The sequence below is a fragment of the Grampus griseus genome (assembly GCF_964374135.1).
Source record: "Grampus griseus genome assembly, chromosome: 2".
Taxonomy (NCBI): domain Eukaryota; kingdom Metazoa; phylum Chordata; class Mammalia; order Artiodactyla; family Delphinidae; genus Grampus; species Grampus griseus.
This window is the reverse complement of record NC_139018.1, coordinates 36908372-36929417: the sequence shown is the minus strand read 5'-3', so window position 1 is coordinate 36929417 and position 21046 is coordinate 36908372. Positions and strand designations below refer to the sequence as shown.

General features: G+C 47.8%; 1 protein-coding gene across 2 annotated transcripts in view; it reads left to right on the top strand.

The window, feature by feature from the left end:
- Nucleotides 1-3678: 3678 nt before the first annotated feature.
- PLEKHG3 (pleckstrin homology and RhoGEF domain containing G3) overlaps nucleotides 3679-21046 on the top strand; it is a 42421-nt gene continuing 25053 nt past the window's right edge. For both annotated transcript variants that reach the window (XM_082648869.1, XM_082648868.1), the window contains exon 1: nucleotides 3679-3730. The gene's annotated coding sequence lies outside the window, so the exon portion shown is untranslated. The remainder of the gene's footprint in view (nucleotides 3731-21046) is intronic.

Genomic DNA, 21046 nt, shown 5'->3' with positions numbered 1-21046 from the left:
CCTTGAAACTCTGGAAGCTTTGAGACCTCTAAGTTTGGCGGTGGTTTACAGGTTGACTTTGAGGTTGCCTTTGACAGGGATTTCCTCCAAGTTTGGGATTTCATTCCCCACCCAGCCAGCTAGCTCTCGCTCCTTCTCTGGGCTGGAAGCACAGAGCCCCAGGGGACCTTCACCGTGTTTACATTCCCCTCCCTCTCCTGAGGTCTACCACAATAGAGCAGCTGAGATGACAGTTTGGAAATGTCCTTTATTGTGAAAACTCAATGGCCTTTGTCTCTGGGATTTGAAATTTTCATGCAAATGTTGGCAGCCAAGCGTTCGGAAGGAGGAGGGGAAGGGCCGGGAGAAGAAACCCTGCCATTGATTTCCATAGTGAGTCATTTCAGCTCTGTGTTGTCTTGGTTTTCTCACCCATAAAATAGGGGAAAATATGTCCATCTCCCCAACTCAGTGGGGGTACTTTGAAGATGAGTTAGAATACTTTTGAGATCTTGGATTAAAGACATCACTGAGGCACAAGGTGTTATTATAATAATAAATGACTTAATAGAAGAGAGGGTGAGGCCGCTAAAGCAAAGGGCGGAAGGAGAGGCTCTGCACTGTGGAGTGGCTTCGGTCTAGAGCTCCTGGGCCCAGACAGAGTTTTATTCTTAGGAGTGAGATTGTGTAATTTCTCACAAACTGTTTGGGTTATTTCATTTGAGTTCAGTATTGCTCTGCTGAGTACATCCTATATGACTTCTGCCACAAGGAAAGATTACACTCTTTTTAAGAAATAAGATATACATTAAAACAAGTAGAAACAGAGCAAGATATTATAATCAAGCCGTGAACTGAATAACAAGTGTCAAAAAGAAAGCAGAATAGATAATGGTGAAGAGAAGCATTCCCCTATTATGAATCTGAGATCTACCATACACTAGCTGTGTGACTTTGCCTCGTTTTCTTCTTCTGTGACTGCAATTGTTCATATAAAGGACTTGGAATAACGGCCAGCACATAGTAAGCCCTCAAATGTTGGGCCTATCTGGGATCTTGTCAGGCTCGGCTTTTTCTGGTTATGTGATCTTGGCCAAGTGGCTAGATTCTTCTTATCCTCAGTTATCCCATCTGTAAAATGGGGATAAGGATACTTACTAGTGAAACGGAGCAAGACCCTGTGGGGCCCTCCTGGGTACAAATCCTTTCTGTGTTCTCCATTTCTTGTTTGCAGGAAATAGGCTTCATGCAGCGTCCTGGATCTTCCTTGAGTTCCAAAGGGCAGATTGAAAGAGCTGCTGATCAGGGAAGGGAGTGCAGAAACACAGGAGGAGCACTCAAGAAACAATAGTGCAGCCATGGGGCAGGGTCCGGTTTCCAACTGAAGGAACACACATAACAATATTTCTGAGTTCTTCTGCAGGAACTAAGGCCCCCATCCAGGTGGAGGATGGTAACTTCAGGCTGAGCACAAGATTCCTGGAACACTGCCCTGTTACTTCATCACCAACCAATCAGAAGAAAGTCTGCACACAGTGGAAGGTAAGAAAGAATCTGACCCCCTCCCCTGATGATTCTCCCTTTAAAAACTTTCCTGGGCGAGCAGAATCTCTAGCGTTGGTTTTTGGGCAGGAGCGTGCCATCTCCCCAGGTTGCCAGCCTCTTGAATAAAGCAACATTTCTTTTCCAACCAACACTTGTCTCTGGAGTATTGGCTTTCCAGCGGCAAGCAGATGAAGCTGATTTCCGTTAACACTAGCTCACAAGGCGGAGGTGAGGATGGAGGGAGACAATGTTTGTAAATAGCATAGCAGGAGCCCTACAAATGGTAAGCATTCACTAAATTAGTTATTATCACTGTCAGTAACGCGATTACCTGCCCTGGCTGAGGGGTGCTGCTCACCGAGGGCTTAGTTAAATCAGAGGCCTTCTTTGGAAGCTGGAATTTGAGATAGGCAGGAAGGGATTGATAGGATTCGGGTGATCAGAGAAGAAAGCAGGATTAAAGAACGGCAGAAGCCTGAGGCTGAACTGTCTCTGGAAGGCAGGAGGAGACTGGGGCTTCTCACTTTCCGCACCCCCTAGTCCGGAGCCTGGCGGGCTGTATCTGGCAGAGCCCGTGGCTGCTGTTTACCTCCGACCCCCTCCACCCCGCACCCGCCTTCGCAATCTCTTTCACCTTCGCAGTCGGCGAGGGCAGTGCTCTGCTAGGTTGGAGGAGGCTCTCCCTCCCTGAGGAATGTGCGACCCTCCCTCTCTGAGGAATGTGCGTCTAGCTTCCCGGGCCGATCCGGCCCAGCGCCTACCACTTTCCCCCGCCGCGGGTAGCCAGGGGAGCCCCGCTGTCTTCACCTCACCCTCCGCCAGGATCCAGTTTCAAAGTCACCTGAAAGCCATTTCCTTCCGCGCACGCCCCTCCCCTCCCTGTAAATCACCTAGGGCTTGCATTTGCCTGGAGTAACTTTTTTTCTTTTCCTTTTTGGCTTTTTTTTTTTTTTTTGCGTATTTTGTTTTTTAACGTGAATATTAGGCGTTTACTAGACACACTTACCTCTACTGGATGTCAAGTATACCCAGCGGTTCTGATGTCAGTGTCCCATCCCTCCTCCCATCCTGGGCTTCTCTTCCCCTGTCCTGTGCTGGGATAGCATCTTTTTTTCAGTACATTTATTGATGAATTACTTCGGGTTTTAAAGTTTATGCTCTTGCTCAAAACGCAGCCGATCCTTATTGAGTGTCCCTGTCGCGTCCTCAGCCCCTCACTTTCCAGGTGTGCACCTTTCGATGCCCACGTGATTACAGACAGACATAAAAACAGGAGACAGGTTCTCTTCGTTTTACCAAAATGGGTCCTTTATTTACACGAGTTTCTGCCTCTTGCTTCTCCCACCTAACAGTCTCGTGGTGGACTCCCTCCAAGTTATCGGCTTCTTCATCTCTTTCTTGTCAGCTTCTCGGAGGTTTGGATTTATATCTGTAAAGGGTCACGGGAACCGAATTTCGGTGAGGAATTCAAGACGTGAGTTTCTGGCTCAGAAAAGCCGAGGTGACCTGCTCTGGTAGGATCAGGACTCCCAAGTCCGATCCCAACTAAGGACTCACTTGGAAGCCCCCTTTCCTGTCCGTACAAAGGGGGCTGTTTTGGCCGTCCGGTGACCTCTTGGGAGGCAGTGATATCAGGTCTGTGACACCACTGTGTGTTCCCCCCCACCCCCACCCCGTGCGTCTTTGTGTCTTAGCGCATCTAGGTTGCTCGGGGGCGGCTAGCGTTCGGCCGGGAGGACACCGCCGGGGCCGCGCGCTCGCCCCACCCGCGGGCGTTAATCATTAGCGGCGCGCAAGCCCCCCTCCCGCCGCCGCAGCCTTTACCCCGGGTTCCAGCTCGCAGCGCCGCGAGGTTGCCCCCGTCCCCCGCCGAGCCGCCAATCGCGGGATTCCAGTCGCTGGCCCGAGTCTCCACCCACTGGAAAAATTCCTGGTCCGCCCTCCCTGTCCCCTCCCGCGGCTGCTGCCGCTCTGCTCGGCCCCGACTTCCTGCCGGGCGCTGGAAGGCGGGCGCGGGCTGGGGTCCCCGGGGGCCGCGCTAGCAGCTGGCCGCGCCCCGGCCGCCAAGGGGCTGGCCGTGGGCGGGAGCGGCCGGCAGCCTCGGCCCCTTCCCGGAGCGACATTCAAACTCGCGCCCGCGTTGCGGCGGCACCTGGGTGGCTTCGCGCGCCGTGCGTTCTGGATCCAGCCGGGCGGCCGCTGCTCGGTGAGTGTTCGTCGGTTCTCCCCGCGTCCTCTGCGGGCGCAGCGGGCCGAGCGGCAGTGCCCGGAGTGGTTTTGAAGCTCTCGCCCTCCCGGGCACCCGCCCCAGCCCCCTGCGGGGTGAGGACTCGGCGCGGCAGAGAGGGGCCCGGGGCCGCGTGGGCTCCTCCCAGGGCGACCCTCCAGGCCGAGGGCTGGAGCGCGGGAGGCTCGTGCAAGGAGACATTTTTCTGTCCTTTAGCCCCCACCCCGGAAACGAAAGGAGCGAATGCGCCCCGTGACTCCCAAGAGGCGCAGTTTGAAACCCGGGAAGCCCTCGAGGCGGCGCCCACCCGCGCCCACTGCGCGCTCTTTTGCCCGAGGGCTGGTCCTTGCCTCGGACTGTGGGCCCGGGAGGGGTGGACTCTTCTGGGGAAGGACCCGAGCCTCTGGTCCCGGGAGCCCAAAGGCGCCAGCAGCCTGTTCCGGGTTGGTGTCACACAGTACTCGCTCTGGGAATCTCACGCGTCCTGGAGGGATTAGAGTGGGTGCCAGCAGTGGGGTGTCGGGGAGCCGAAAGCACAGAAGCCACTGCCTGCCACTGCCTCCCTCGACCTCACCCACTCCCGAAACCGGTTTGGTTGATTTTCTCCTTATTCGCAGCCCTTTGGTTTGGAACGCTAGGAGGAGGCGTGCAAACTCGAAAATTTCAAGACGTTTTTAGGTAGCTACTTTTACTCTTTGGAGCTGCTTTTTAAAACAAAAGAAAGAACGGAGTGGGAAATGTAATGGTGGGAGGCTGGAGGGGTGTGGCCTGGGGTGGGGCGGTGTTATAGCGGCCACTGTAAGAGTTTCACCCTCGGAAGTCACTTGCCTGTCTCCTGTTCTGGGGCCCCCAGGAGGCGATCCGGATTGCATCGTCCTACAGGGAACCCTGGACAGGGGGTTCCCAGAGTCTCCTCAGCCCTGCCTCTGCACGCAGCTCAGTCACACCAACCTTGCTCAAAGAAATAATGAGGGAGAGTAATGACAGCCCCGAGGGCTCCCCACTGAGCACATTGCCGGCCTCCCTTAAGGCAAGTGCCTTTCTAGCCTCGCCTTTGCTGGACTGGGAGTGGAATCCTGAGTGACGTAGCTGGGAATGACTTCACCCTAACCATTTCCAGCAGAAAACCTAGGGAGTAAGAACCCAAAAAAGGTGTACCCCTTCCCTCTGTTGTTCACCCTCTTCCCTGTGGGCCTGGGATGCCTCATCTCATCTCCTGCTGTTAATACTCCTTTGTCTCTGCTGCCTGCACTCCCTTCCCAGAAGGCTGGGCAACCCCTTAGATCCCTGGATGTCTTGCTCTGGGGATGGGACAGGGAGTCTGCGTGGGGTAAACCAAGTCCTAGAAGCAGAGGAAGTGGTTTGCTTAAGAGCTGCCTTGGGCTTTTCTACTGCGTTTTATTAGAAGTGGCACACTGGGGAGAGTGGGAAGAGCACTGGCATGGGAGCCCAGCACAGGATTTTGCCTCCGCTTTAGTCCTGGCTCTACTGTATATGGCATCAGATTTCTAGAGTCATCTGGGCTGGAAGGCACCTCCCATGTGCCTAGGCCATTTACACATGCAGGCAGCAGAGCCCAGAGATGTGACGTGACTGGAGCCTGGCTCCTGTTGGCCAAACAGGGACCAGAACTCAGATTTCCTCGTGGTCTAATCCATGCTTTTCCCAACGTGACCTGAGCAAGTCACATACTTTTTTCTGACTCAGTTTCCACATGAGTAGAGTTGGGGACTTGCCTGCTTTTCTTCACAGAGGCTGTGGTAAGGATCAAAGGAAGCCACATACGTGGAAAGTGCTGCATAAACTCCTATACAAAATGAAGGGCTCACGGTGGCTAGGAGGGGCCCTCAAGAGCTTTACAATTTACTGGATACGTCCCATGTGTGCCACAAGGAGACGGTAGATACCAGGAGCCAATGGTGGATGTTTACACCCCTGGCCTGTAATAGCTCCAGGGTAAACATTTGCCTTACCAAATCCACAGCTCTCCCAGGGTCACTGTGTTTACCCTGGAGGTGGCCAAAGGCCATGGCCTGAGGGATGGCCAGGGCAGGAGGGGAAAAGGAGCTGTGTTCCAGATGTATGGCTTGCCCCTTCACCTCCACTCTCCTCTCAGAACCTTGTGAAGGCTCTGGTTCCAAGTCTGGGGGTTGCTACAAGCCCAGGCTGAGCACTGACTTTGGAGGGTTAATCAGGAGATCAACTAGCTATTCCCTGTTGTGTTGAGGGTTGAGGGGACTCTGGGCATTGGGAGAGTGCTGCCTTTGCAGCTGCACTGAAGGCTGTCTTCAGCTCCTCATTTGCCCCCCTCTCCCCATCCCAGGCTGCCACTCTGGCCCAGGCCGCTGCTCAGTCCTGCCTCTCTGGCCAGCTGCATGTCCATAGGCCTTTGTTTCAGGGTTGCAAGCCCGCCCTCCCCAGCAGAAGCCCTCAGGTTGGGGCCCTGGCAGCTGGAAATCACTCCTGCCAGCAGGAAGGCTTTACTGGAGTCCACAGGGGACCTGGCAGACCTTCATTTCCTCTTGTAGGCCCCAGCTGGAGCCCCCAACTTGCCCCTGGCCAGATTCTCTCACCATCTTTTCTCATCTTTCCTCCCCTGAATGGATGGGTCATGCTCTTTCTCTTCCTACACTCACACTTCTTAGTTCTATTTTAAAGGATTCATTCATTCATTCAGCAGTTTTTTTGGCATCTACTATATATGAATGCTGGACGCAGAGGACACAGCAATGAACAAAATATACGACAGTCATTGACTTCATGGAGCTGGCTTCTGGTGGGGGGAAGCTGTCAATAAGCAAGACAGATAGTGGAAAGCAAGTTAATGATAAGCAGAGCAACATGATAGGGAGGGTGGATGTGAATTGTCATGGAGGGGGTGAGATGGCATTTTAGATGGGGTGGCCTGGGGCGCATCCCGAGGAAGGGCTATTTGATAATACCTGAAGGAGGAGTTTCTCTTCATCTCTGGTTTCCCTTCCTTTTCTTTTCTTTTCTTTTTTTTTTTTTTTTTGCGGTACGCGGGCCTCTCACTGTTGTGGCCTCTCCCGTTGCGGAGCACAGGCTCCGGACGCACAGGCTCACTGGCCTAGCCGCTCCGCGGCATGTGGGATCTTACCTGACCGGGGCACGAACCCATGTCCCCTGCATCGGCAGGTGGACTCTCAACCACTGCGCCACCAGGGAAGGCCCTCTGGTTTCCTTTTCTTGTAACCCAGTTCAAGCAACTCACTGCAGGGCTTGACAGCTTACTAGCCCTGCGGTGCTAAACTCCTTTGAGCCTGTGTTTCTCACCAGTAAAATGGAGTTAGTCATCATACCTATCACATACGGCTTTGTGAGACTGAACAATGAGCTAACGTGTGTTAAAGGCTTAGCAGAGCCTATAGAGGTCATCAGTAAGTGATAATCTTTTATTTTGTTATTTCTCCAACCAAATTCTGCAGGGGTAGCCCAAGATATTTCATGCCATTCCTAAATGAAAAGCTTTCCGTTTGAAGAATTAGGCAAGTGGGGAATTAGAGGCAGGTGAAAATCGAAACCCTAGTTAGTGCAGACTTTCTAGTTGGTGGGGCTTTTCAGCCATATCCTAGATTCTCGGGGGGTTGAGGATGTGGGCCTCCCAGGTGTGTGTGCTGCTTCCCCTCCTGACAGGGTGAACTGGGGGCAGCCCTGATTCTTCTCCCTTGCTCTGGAATTCCCCTTGCTTCCAAGCAGCCCAGATGAATCACACCTTCGTTCCTGGCTTCTCTGTCTCACAGCTGGGAAGACTATCTGCCCCTCCCCCAACGTCCTGTAGATAAATTACGCTCGGAGAGGGAGAGAAAGGGATGGTGAAAACGAGGGAGGGGCGGGGGAAAGCTGGGCAGATGGGTGGAGCTGTTTTAGGAGAGCCTGCAGAGGTGCAAGAGGATTCTGATGAAGGCCTAGAGGCAGCCCCAGAAAAAGTTTCAAGAAGTGTCCACCATGGACCAGAATTTTGTGTCCACCATGGACCAGAGTAACAGAATGGACAGGCACTATGAGTGCTCAGAGTCCGGCTGGACTCTGCTCAGCTCTGCACTGCTTCCACCCAGGCATTCTGAGGCGTCTCTTCCCCTCTCTGCTGGAACCGGTCCCTTAAAGGGAGGGACCTGATCTCAAAGCCTGCGGTCAAAAGCTGCGGTGAGCGGTTTCCTGGGGGCCTGGCCCTGGCTCAGGAAGCAGGGGTGGGTGGTGGAGGGCAGGTCCTGGGGGCGTGGTCATCAGCCAGACCACTCCCTCTAAGAGCCCTGTCACCATCCAGCAGGAGCTGGACAGCCGAGCGGGCCCTGTGGTGAAGGAGCTTTCCGGTGCCTGGAAACCAGGTAAAGCTAGATATAATATGGCTTCAGAGGAAGTGGTTGGGAAGGTCCAAACAGCCTCAGGCATTTTTATGATGTTGGGTGACCTCAAGTCAGAGGGGAATGAAAACTGGGTAGGGTCAACGAACCTGTGGTCAGAAGGAGGAGGTACATCCAGAGATGCCGGCATCCGTCTGGGTGCTGGCTGTCTGGGATAAAGGCTGGCTTTGTCAACAGGATCTCTGCTCTGTTCTTATTTTGATTAGCTGCTCTCTGAAGGCAGGGACTCTGAGGCATCTTTGTTCCCACATTGCATGGAGAACAGTGTAAAGTGTAATCAACAGGGCAAGATGAGCTTGTGCTGGGGTCCCACCCTGAGGGCAGTCTGGGCTCGGTGATCTCATCTGCTCCAGTTTTTGTTCCATGGAGTTAGAGGAAGAAGTCAGTGGTGGGGGTCAAGCCTAGCCCTTGGTGGGCTGTTGCCATCTGGGAATGCCACAAGGGAGAATGGGGCTTTTTATAGTTCTCTTGCTGGCCTTTGGGGAGGGAGCCCTCCTGGCTTAAGCTCAAGGAGTCGATTTTTAAGCACTCTCAAATTCTGTTTCGTGCTGAGCAGACTCTGGGCCAACCACAGGACCTGAATGAGGTACAGATGGGCACAATGGTAACTGTGCATGTAGCCTTTTGGGAGATAGAGTTGGAGGGTACTAGGGGTTGCTCTGATTGTTGCTGGAGTTTGGCTGAGACTGGAGGGAGAGATGCTACAGGAGTGAAGTCTATTTCACTATGGTAATGGGATCTCGGGAGGGAAGATGGGTTCTACAGGTACTGGAAGCTCTTAAAAAGTCATATCCTTTACTCTCCAGGCCACAAGACTGTGTGTGTGTGTGTGTGTGTGTGTGTGTGTCTGTGCACATAAATCAGAGGTTCTCGACCGATAGATGTCAAGTGTTTATTGAAAGGAAAAGAGAACCAGTATCCTTGTGGTCTCTATCCTTTGCGTCGCTACATCCCCAGTGCTTGATGCATAATAGGATTCAATAAATATTTGTTGAATAAGTAAAACCCTACTGTGTGATGAACCTTTAGGAATTAGAGAAATTTTCATGCTCTTCACAAATGTTCTAATCCTGTCTGGAAGTATCTAGGATAGAGTATAACATTCTAAGAAGTTGAACCTGTGGTCAGCTGCTCTGGCACAGGGGCAGGCAGCTCTGTATTCCTCCAGCCTGGGCAAGTGAAAGGGTGCCTGGGGTCACTGGGACCAGTCCTCCTGGGCCTGCTGAGAGTTTGCCCCCATGAATGTTGTGTCCAAAGTGGATGGTAGGGTGTGCTTATAGTCTAGAATATAGTTCATCCCATAATATGTCCTATAATATCCCATAACACGTCTCCTACCCTATTCAGGACATGGCCACCCAGTAGCCTTGCTTATCTGCATGGAGCCAAGAAGGTCTCCAGATGAGCCAGGACTCAAGTTCCTGCATTTTTTTCACACCAGCTCCCTAAGACCCTGTTTAACTCTTTTTTTTTTTTTAAATAAATTTATTTTATTTATTTATTTTTGACTGCCTTGGATCTTTGTTGCTGAGCGCGGGCTTTCTCTAGTTGCGGTGAGTGGGGGCTACTCTTCATTGTGGTGCGCGGGCTTCTCATTGCGGTGGCTTCTCGTTGCGGAGCATGGGCGCTAGTCGCATGGGCTTCAGTACCTGTGGCGCATGGGCTCGGTAGTTGTGGTGCACGGGCTTAGTTGCTCCGCGGCATGTGGGATCTTCCCGGACCAGGGCCCGAACCTGTGTCCCCTGCCTTGACGGGTGGATTCTTAACCACTGTGCCACCAGGGAAGCCCTGTTTAACTCTTATATAGGAGTTGTGTCATCCTATTTCCAAGCCCACAACTGAAAGGAAGCAGCAAAGGAGAGTGTAAAGAGACCAGCATAGAGAGGAAAAATGACCACAGTGCAACTGAGAGTTGACACTGAGAGTGGACAGAGATCAAGACACTAGGCAAAGCAAGCACGAGCGTAAGAGCCGGGGGTCATTTATTTAGGGGGAATGGCTTGGCACGCCTTGGCCCTTGGGGGGATCATTATTTTGATAATTGATGCTTTGCTGGTAATTGTGACCCTGAGTCATCAAGAAAAGGTTAAATGATGTTCCCTTGACTGTTTAGGAAGGCAGGGAAGGAAGCGTGTAACATGTTTTTAAAAGATGTCCCAGTCAGATAGACTAAAATTTTTAAAAGTGTTGACTCTTAGGTAATATCACTAGTCCTCTCAACAGGGCAAAAAATAAGTGGTGGTACCCTCAACTACAGATAAGGAAACTGAGTCCACCCACACACACAAGGTAGGTAACTTTTCTGAGGTCTCTCAGCTAAGACTTGGCAGGGATGAGGTCTGAACTTCTAAATGACTCTGGAGCACGTGCACTGAACTCTACCCCAGACTGGAAACCGGGCACACTCTTGAAAACATGGCTCTTGGACAGCTCTCTCTGCAGGGCTTCCGGCTAGTCAAGGTTTTACTGTGTTACTGTGGAGCCAGGATGGGCCCAAACTTAATTCAGCTCCACCCATAGCAGACTGCCAGTTATCCTAAAGGACGCTTGCCTCAGTGGAAACAAGAACGCCTTTAATACATTTACATTTTAAGCACCTACCTGGGTGCCACACAACACTTGCTGAGGCCAGAAAATGATAGGGAGGAGCTGCAATTTCAAAAATCCCAGGCCTCTTTCCGTCAGGAGATTTTGTTCCTTTGTTTTGGTTCTGGACGCTGCTGAAAGATGCCGTGCTGTGCAGTCTAGGTGCTGGTTGTTCCAGTCTGTCTCCAGGGTGGCGGGGCCCGCCCCTGTGTAGGAACCCCTACCCCCATGTTCCCACCATCCAGATCTGGCAAATGGTAATTTTATCCTATTTACTTCTCTCATTTATTATAGAGATAGAATGTTACAGATGCAACTGAAGCTTTCTTTTTCTTCCTAATAGCTTTCTCTTCCCTCCCTCCCACCCCAGAAGTAACATTCTCTTGAATATGGTGTTTATCATTTCTGTGAATGTTTTTATACTTTTTACTGTTGTCTCTAAGTAATTTATAGTTTCATGTTGTTTTAATTTTCACTTGTATAGCATCATGTTGAATGAACATTGTTGTCTAGATTTACCCATGTTGAAATATTTAAATCTAGTTTATTCAGTGAACTGTTATATGGTCTCTATTGCATATTACAGTTCCCTTATAGACAGACATTTAGGTTGATTCCATTTTCTCACCTCTCTGAGTAATAACTGTATTTATCATCCATGTGCCAGTCTTCTCTACCATATGTATCAGTGGTGGGATTACTGGGTTATAAATTTTGCTTTTCAAGATAACGGTCAAATAATGTCCCTGAGTGATTTGTAACCAATTTATGTTGTTACCAGAAACATGAGAGCCCCTATTTCACTAATATTGGGATTGTGTCTTGCAATCTGGTAGATGTAAAACGGTATTTTAAAATTAATTTATAAATTGTTTTTTTAAATAAGCGCTTTTGATTAAAGATAGGGATGAGCACTTTTCATGTTTATTGGCTAGCCATGTTTATTATTCTGTGAGGCTTTGCCCTTTACGTTAAAAAAATAAATTTTAACCAGGTAATGTATCCATATGATTCAAACCTTGAAAGGTAATACAGTGAAAAGTCTCCAACATCTGTTCCCTTGCTCCCAGCTCCCCACCCTGTGACAAGTTAGAGGTTCCTGGTACTTTTTCAGAGTTTTAATTGCCATTTTCTTTTCTTGTTGATTTTTAGGAGTTAAAAAGTATATATATATATATATATATATATATATATATATTTATGTATGCTAAATAAATGATAATAAATAATCTTTTGTAGGTTATATTCATTACATATAGCTCTGGATTGTCTTAACTTTATTAATGTCGTTTTTCATAGGGAAGTTTTAATTTTAATGTTGCCAGATGTGCCAGTCTTTTGTTCATACTTTCTGCGTCTTATTCAAGAAATCTTTTCCTACTCTGATTTTACAGAAACATATTTAGTCTATTTTCTTTTTAAATTGCGTCCACACTTACATTTTAAATTCACCTGGAATGTATTTCTTTTATGTGACAATGGTTCTCAACTCTGGCTACATAGGAAAGCCTCATGAGGAGCTTTTTAAGAAAGTACGGATTGTCTGAGCCTCATTTCAGATCAGACCAATAAAATTAAAATATCTCAGGGTGGAGCCTAGGCGTGGCTATGAAATGCCCCAGGTGACTTTTATGTCCAGCCAAGGTTGAGAACCACTTAACCCTGTAAGATGGAACTGATTTTATTTTTTCCAGAGCAATAGCCAATTTTTCCAGTACTAGTTATTGAACAGTCTATGCTTTTCCTGCTGACTTGTTACTGTTAAGATGTGATTGATAACTTTATTGAGATATATTTCACACATCTTAAATTCACCCATGTAGAGTGGTTTTTAGTATATATTCAGAGTTGTGCAAACCCCCCCCCCACCGCTATCCCCGCATCTTTTTTTTTTTTTGGCCGGGGGGGCCCTGTTGCTTGGCTTGTGGGATCCTCGTTCCCCAACTGGGGATCAAACCTGGGTGAGAGCTCGGAGTCCCAACCCCTGGACCACCAGGGAATTCTCTCCACTATGTAATCTTAAACCATTTTTATTACCCCTAAAAGAAGCCCTGTATCTTTAGTAATCATTTCCTATTTCCTCCATCCCCTAGCCCCAGGCAATCACTAATCTACTTTTATCTCTCTAGATTTGCCTATTCTGGACATTTTACGTAATGAGTTCATACAATATATAGTTCTATTGACTAGCCTTTTCCATTTAATGTAATGTTTTAGAGTCATCCGTGTCGTGGCATGTTATCAGTTCTTCATTCTTTTTTATTGCCAAATAATATTCCATTGTATGGGTATACTACATTTTGTTTATCCATTCATCAGTTGATGGACATTCTAGCCGTTTCCACTTTTTGGTATTATAAATAATGCTGCTATGAACAGTTGTGTACAACTTTTTGTACGCAGCATATAGATCCCCTAGCTTCTATATGACCTATGGGGAGATGATTATTTACAAGTTAACTTTTTGAGGAATTGCTAAATTGTTTTCCAAATAGGCGACACTATTTTACATTCTTTTTTTTTTTTTTTTTTTTGCTGTATGCGAGCCTCTCACTGTTGTGGCCTCTCCCTTTGCGGAGCGTAGGCTCAGCGGCCATGGCTTACATGGGCCCAACCGTTCTGTGACATGTGGGATCTTCCCGACCGGGGCACGAACCCGTGTCCCCTGTAACCCGTGTCTCCTGTATCGGCAGGCGGACTCTCAACCACTGCGCCACCAGGGAAGCCCTATTGTACATTCTTAGCAGCAATGTGCAAGGGTTCTAATTTCTCCTCATCCTCACCATTACTTGTTATTGAACATGGTTTTAATTTTAACCATCCTAGAGTGAGTAGGAAGTAGATTTAGTTGTGGTCTTGATTTGCATTTCCCTAATGATTAATGATATTGAGCATCTTTTCTTGTGCTTATTGGCCATTTGTATATGTTTTTTGGAGAAATATCTATTCAAATTTTTGTCCATTAAAAAAATTTTTTTTTTATTATTGAGTTGTAAGTGTTCTTTATATAGTCTGTATACAAGTCTATTATCAGATTTACAAATATTTTCTCCCATTCTGTGGTTTGTCTTTTCACTTTCTTTTTTCTCTTAAAAATTTTAATTTAAAAATTAAAAAAAATTTAGGTGTAATTGATATGTCATTATTGGTTTCAGGTGTACAACTTAATGATTCAATCAATATTTGTATACATTGTGAAATGATCTAGTCCACTTTCTTTATAGTGCCCTTTGAAACACAAGTTTTAAATTTTGATGAAGTCCAATTATCTAGTTTTGTTTTGTTTTGTTGCTTGTGCTTTTGCTATTGTATCTGAGAAACCATTGCTCACCCAAGTTCACAAAAATTTACCCCTATGTTTTCTTCTAAGAGTTTTATAGTTTTAGCTCTTCTATTCAGGTCTGTGATTCATTTTGACTTAATTTTTGTGTATGGTATGAACTAGATATCCAAATTCATTCTTTTGCATGTGAATATACAGTTGTCCTAGCACCATTTGTTGAAAAGACGATTGTTTTCCTGTTGAATGGTTTTGGTACCCTTAATGAAAATCAATTGACTGTAAATGTGAGGTTTTATTTCTGTACTCTCAATTCTGTTGCATTAATCTATATATGTATCTTTATGCCTTGGTAACTATAGCTTTGTAGTCGTTTTTGTGTGTGTGTGTGTGTGTGTGTGTGTGTGTGTGTTACGCGGACCTCTCACTGTTGTGGCCTCTCCCATTGCGGAGCACAGGCTCCGGATGCGCAGGCTCAGCGGCCATGGCTCACAGGCCCAGCCGCTCCGCAGCATGTGGGATCTTCCCGGACCGGGGCACGAACCCGTGTCCCCTGCATCGGCAGGCGGACTCTCAACCACTGCGCCACCAGGGAAGCCCTGTAGTCGGTTTTGAAATTGGGAACTGTGAGTCTTCCAACTTTGTTCTTTTTCAAGATTGTTTTTCTGGCTCCCTTGCTTTTCCATACAAATTTTATGATTAGCTTGTCAATTTCTACAAAAATACCACCTAGAATTTTGAAAGAGATTGGATTGAGTCTGTAGATCAATTTTGCTAACTTTAAGAATGTTAAGTGTTCTGATCCATGAACATGGGATGTCCTTCCATTTATTCAGGTCTTTAGTTTCTTTCAATAGTTTCCAGTATACAAGTCTTACACTCCTTTTGTTAAATATATTCCAAAGTTTTTAATGCTTTTGCTGATGTTATAAATGGGATTGTTTTGTTTCTTAGTTGCATTTGGGGGGTGGGGTGGGCTGTACCATGCAGTTTGCAGGATCCTAGTTCCCCAACCAGGGATTGAACCTGCTCCCTTGGCAGTGAAAGCGTGGAGTCCCAACTACTGGACTGCCAGGGAATTCCCCTTAATTGCATTTTTTGGATTGTGCACTACTAGTATATAGGAGTAGAAATGATTTTTTGTGTATTGATCTTGTATCCTGCCATCTTACTGGACTCTTTCATTAGTTCTAATCATTTTGTTAGTGGATTCCTTAGGATTTGCTATATATAAGATCATGTCATCTGTGAATAGAGATAGTTTTACTTCTTTTTTTTCAATCTGAATGTCTTTTATTTCTTTTTCTTACCTAATTTTCATGGCTAGAATCCAGTACAGTGTTGAATAGAAGTATCATGAGGGGACATTCTTGTCTTATTCCTAATCTTAGGGGGAAAGCATTCCTTCTTTCTCCATTAAGATGAAACGCCTGTGGGGTTTTTTGTAGATGTTCTTTGTAAGACTGGGGATGTTCCCTTCTGTTCCTAGTTTGTGTGGTGTTTTTATCATGGAAGGGTGTCAGATTTTGTCAAGTGTTTTTTCTGGGTCTATTGAGGTGATCAGGTGGTTTTTATATTTTATTCTATTAATATTTAAAATTATATTAATTGATTTTTGGATGTTAACCCAATCTTGTATTTCTGGGATAAATTCACATGGTCATAGTGTATACTCCTTTTTCTATGTTGCTGGATTCAGTTTGTTAGTATTTTGTTGAGGATTTTTACAGCCACACTTATAAGGGATGTTGGACTGTAGCTGTTTTTTTTTCTTGTGATATCTTGTTTGGTCTTGATAACAGCCCTCATAGAATGGGTTAAGTGTCCCTTTCTCTACTGTTTTTTGGAGGAGTTTGTGAAGAATTGCTATTAATTCTTTAAATGTTTGGTAAATTCACTAGTGAAGCCATCTAGTCCTGAGCTTTTCTTTATTGGAAGTTTAAAAATTATTAATTCAGTCTCTTATTAACAGGTCTCTTCAGATCTTCTGTTTCTTCCTGAGTCAGTCATTGGCTTATGTCATTCTAAGGATTTGTCTAGGAATTTCATCTAACTTATCTAATTCATTGGCATAGAGTTGTTCATGGTATTTCCTTATAATCCTTTAAGATGTTCTTTTTTGTCTTTGATGTTCTGCGTTTATACTACGGATGATGTGTCTAAATGTGAACTTCTTTTAAATTTAACTTAGTTGTGCTTTCAATATGAGGACAAATGTTTTATGTTCAGTTATGGAAAATTCATATACATTCTGTCTTTGAAAATTGCCTCTCCCCTATTCTTTCCTTTTTCTTCCTATAGAACTCTATGGACCTCTGTCTCTTAATGTTTATATTTTCTTATTCTTTGCATCTACTTCAGGATAATTTCTTCAGTTTTTTTTTTCCATTTCACTAATTCTTTCTTTAGCTGTATTTGATTTTCTGTTGAACGTACCTATTGGGTTTGAAATGTCAATATTGTATACAATTCACCCGTGAAAAATCTGGGTTTGAACTGCGTGGGTCCACTTATATGTGGATCTTTTTCAATAAATATGTACTACAATACTACACAATCTGCAGCTTGTTGAATCCGCGGATGCAGAACTGTGGATACAGAGGGCTGACTGTAAAGTTATATGCGGATTTTCTACTGTGTGAGGGGTTGGTGCCCCTAAGCCCCGTGTTGTTCAAAGGTCAACTGTATTTTATTTCCATTCAGTACTTTTTCAAAGTCTTTTTCAGATTTTTCTTTTATTTCTAGCTTTTGGAGTACCAGTTTGTTCCATCTTCTGACTCGCTTGTCATGGTTTGTTTTATTGTGTGGTTTGTAATTTTTATACTGATCTCCTCTTCATTGGGTTGCAAAGAGTGGGATGCTTAAAAGCAAGGTATTTTGGAGGTCTGCACTTATTGTGATGATGAGGTCTAGGACATATCAAATGTGTGGGTGAGTGACTGAGGTGGGGTAGAGGAAAAGACTGGCAGAGGAACTTTGCATGTCTGGCTGCTTCCTGTCATACAGGTCTCTGCCGAAGAGTCACCTTTTCAGAGCCTTCCCAGGCCTCCCTAAATGTCTCCAGCCCCCAGTCCTACTGCCTTTCTTCTGTTTTATCTTATCACTGTTAACGCATCTCTATTCAGAAATATATTAGCTATTTGTCTATCTTTTGTGACCTTCCTCCATATTGGAATGTAAGCTCCATGATCGTAAGGATTTGTCTTTTTTTTTTTTTTTTTGGCCACCCCACGTGGCATGTGGGATCCTAGTTCCCTAACCAGGAATTGAACCCGTGCCCTCTGCATTGGAAGCACCAGAGTCTTAACCACTGGACCGCTGGGGAAATCCCCAGTAAGGATTTGTCTTATTCACTGCTACGTCCCCAGCACCTGGCATGTGGTTTATACTGTCCATAAATTTGAGTGAGCTTGAGTAGTCCTGTTTTTAGATGGAAGTCATCTGAGCCCCGATGCCGCAACTTTCAGCTGGGCTGAGTCTGACCAGGCAGCAGAGGTGAACAGCTTGCCTCTTCATCCCCAAACCTTTTTCTGGACCTCCACTGGAGATGTCTTCTTCTCCCATTATAAGAGCCCAGAAAATACTATCCATCCTGCGTGCTTCAGCCTTCTTCTGGCATGAGTTCCACAGCTGCTAAAATCAGTAGTAGGGATTTGAGTGCCAGAAGCCCTGGGGGAAGAAAATGCACAAAACCCTGGGAAGATCTGGTCCTTACCTTTAGGAGGCTGTGATTGAGTTAAGAAGACATCACACACAGAAAAGAGGTTAGGACGCTTGCCCACTCAGTGAGTCTGCTGTGTAGATTAGCGCTCCTGCTATGAGCTTTCGGTAGAGAAGGCAATCTGCGTGCTGGCCCCTGGGTCACATGCCGTCACATAAGTGGTTTCTGGAGGGATCTATTTGCAAGTTACGAATTCTCAGGTGACTCCATTTTGGCCTCCTTCTGAGGTTGCCCCATGCTGTAGGAACTTGGTCTGAGCATCATAGTGTTACTTGTAAAAGGGCAGAAAGTGCCTGCGGGCGTGCCCGTGATGTGGGCTAAGGATGGCACCTTTCCATTCGTCTTTGGCTGTACCTCTTGGCCCCATTGGTTTTGGGGTTGGGGAATGGTGACAAGCACTGGAATTCCAGCAAACCCTGGCTTTCCCACTTGCCTTGCTGCACAGCTTTTCGGTGAGTGAGTAAATGGCTCTGCCTCATATGGTTATGGTAAGGAGAGTTCCTAGAGAATGTGTTTATTAGCACAATGCCTGCTACACCCTAATAAAATGCTAGTAGATATTATTCCAGGCCGGCACCTTGGGAGCCACTTGTGCCTCAGTTTCCTGATCTGTAAAACGGGGAAATAATACCGAATCCTTGCCTGCCGCCCCTCCCCTCTGCCCCTGGCTGTTGTAAGGGTTAATATTCTCAGGCTCTGAGGTCCTGGGGTGAGGGAGGAGCTGCATAAATGGGTTATTGTTGTGCTGCTGAATGATCTGACTTTGTTCAAGTGTCTTCAGTATTTGACTTCCTGCAGTTAATGTCCCCTGACTTTAATTGCTATAGATATTTGCATGTCCTCAGCGGCTGGCGGCTCTCACCTGCCCGCCTGTGACCTGGGTCCTCACCCAGCCAGGGACCTGCTGAGTTGGGGTGGGAAGCTCCATTTCCTCTGTTAGGGGCCCCCCAGGAGTCAGGAATGAAAGAAATGCAGAAAGTATGACCCACACGCGCAACTGATTCTGAATAGGACGTTTATTGAAGAGGTTTTGCAGGAGGCGGCGGGCGCTTTAATTCCCAAGGCTGTTGGTGGCAGCTCTGTGCTCGCCCCAAGCCTGTTAACTGCTTGACTGCTGGTGCTTGGGGAGAATGGAGCTCCCCGGCCCCACGCGGCTCTCCTGGTGCTCGGACGGGAGCCCTTTGGAGAAAAGCGGTAGGTGCTGGGCTGGGCCAGGCCATGGGGTGTGAGTGGGGCATGACCAGGACTATCCCAACTCCAGGCCTCCAAGTCTTGCCAAACTCTTGTGAAAAATCTGGCTGGCCACAGGCTTTGGGGCAAAAGGTAAATGTCTCCCTTGGGGCTTCAGAAACTAAGGATGGGTGTAGGAGAGTTGGTCTCTTTTTAATCCTGTCCTGGCTTCTTCCAGTGGATTTGTCCATCGAGGCCCGGTAAGAGCAAGATAATCCTGTGTTCCTCTTAGAGGCGATTGCAAGTGGTTCTGCGAGGGGCTTCGGAGGGGCTTCTGATCTCTGAACACTCGGAGCTGTGTGGTGAGAGAACGGGGCTGTTCCTAGAGGGACCCAGCACGTACTGGGAAAAGCAGAGTTGATCTCCCATTTCTTCCTGAAGTTTCCTTTTCTCAGAATCCACAGAGGGTGGTTATTTTGGATAAAATCAAGGGCTGGCAGTGGAGCAGGTGAAAGGAAGGTCTTCCCCACCCACCCTGTCTTTTCCCTGGTGCCCAGGCCGGGGCAGTGCCCACCACTTGCAGAGCTCTGGGCTGCAGGAGCAGGGAGGTCAGGGGGCAGATTGCCACTCTGCTTCGGCTTGACTTTCAGCCCTGAATCAAGGCCTTGATTTTCCAGGAGCAGGACTCTGCTGCCTGGGCCATGCCACTCCATGCCATGTGTGTACCCGCTCATCCAAGAATCTGGGGTTTGGTGACAGCTGCCCCCCCTGTCTGAAGTCTGGTCTGTGTAACCTCTCAGCTGAGGGAGAAAGCTGCTCTCCTCCCACCAGGGAACTGGTTGGATGAGTTTTCTCGGGCCTCCCTGGTTGAGGCCCCTTAGAAGGGAAGGCAGGGACCTGGGGGGTGGGGGCAGGTGCTGTGGGGTGGAGAGGGGCCCTCTCCTCTCCCTCTCTCCTGCAGTGGGATAGGGATCCCTGGGGGACAGGGTGGTGCAGGAGGCCCTGCTCTCCAAAGGGCTGGCTGCCTTTGAGAATTGACCTTGTGTGAGACTATAAGCTCTGACTTGGAAAATCCACTTTCCTAACATGTCTGGGTCGGGTGCCAGGCCCAAGGTCAGCATCCAGGGCAAAGAGGAGGTGTTGGTCGGAGCTCTTCTCTTGCTGTTGTGCCCGAGGGCCAGGGAGGACCAGGGTGCATGACTGATGGTAGCAGTTCATTAAAAGGGGGCTGCTCACGTTTACGCACTTTTCCGGGTCTGGGTGCTCTTGCTTGGAACTGGAGACCAAGGTGCGTTTGGGGGAGCCTCCCTAATTCTCATTTGCTTGCGGAGGGAAAGTGAGACTTTGGGGAAGGGAAAAACCGTCAGGTGGTAAGATGTACACTGACTGCTCCCCCAGGCCAGCTGGGAGCTGCTGTTCTAGAATCACAGTGGAGATTCCCTTCTGCTTAAGCCCTGGTATCTCAGTTCCTAGACTTGGCGTTCTCCCCCTGCTTTTAGGAGCATTGCATTTACATGTAGGTTCATATCTCCACGCCGCGTTTCTTCCCCCTTCACAGAGGTTGGGATGGGTGTCATACTTCTTTCTAGCATATGTTCCCTGACTGTCTCTTTCCTCCTTGAAGCTCTCTGTAAACAGTCAGCACCTTCTTGGGCCTCGGGATTCTTCATGAACACGCTGGCTGTATAGATCCCTGAGGCCATAGCCCCACCTGGCGGTCTGTACCTTTTTAGGGCAGTTTCTCACACCTTGTCTCCTGGAGTCTCGGTGGTGGTTCTTCCAGGCCTGGCCTGGGTGTGCCCTTCCCCACAGTTCCTTCGGTCTGTCCTCGGCCTGCCTTCCAGCCTCGCCACTTGCTGCCAGACGCCCCAGGTCCTTGAGTGGTCCAGGTTCTTTCGGGACTCCACTGTCCCATGCTGCCACCCTTGCACCAGATGCCCTCAGAGCTCTTCTTCACCTGGCAGAAGCTTACTTATCAGTCAAGACTCAGCTAAAACTTCACCTCCTTTAAAGCTGCCGGGTCCCCCAGGTGGCATTTGCTACTCCCGCTTCTGTCAGCGGAGTTTATGTGTACTCCTGTTTCAGCACTTGAGGCACTGCTTTGTGGATAATCTGTTGATATAACTATTTTTTAAATTATGATTTTGTTATTATTA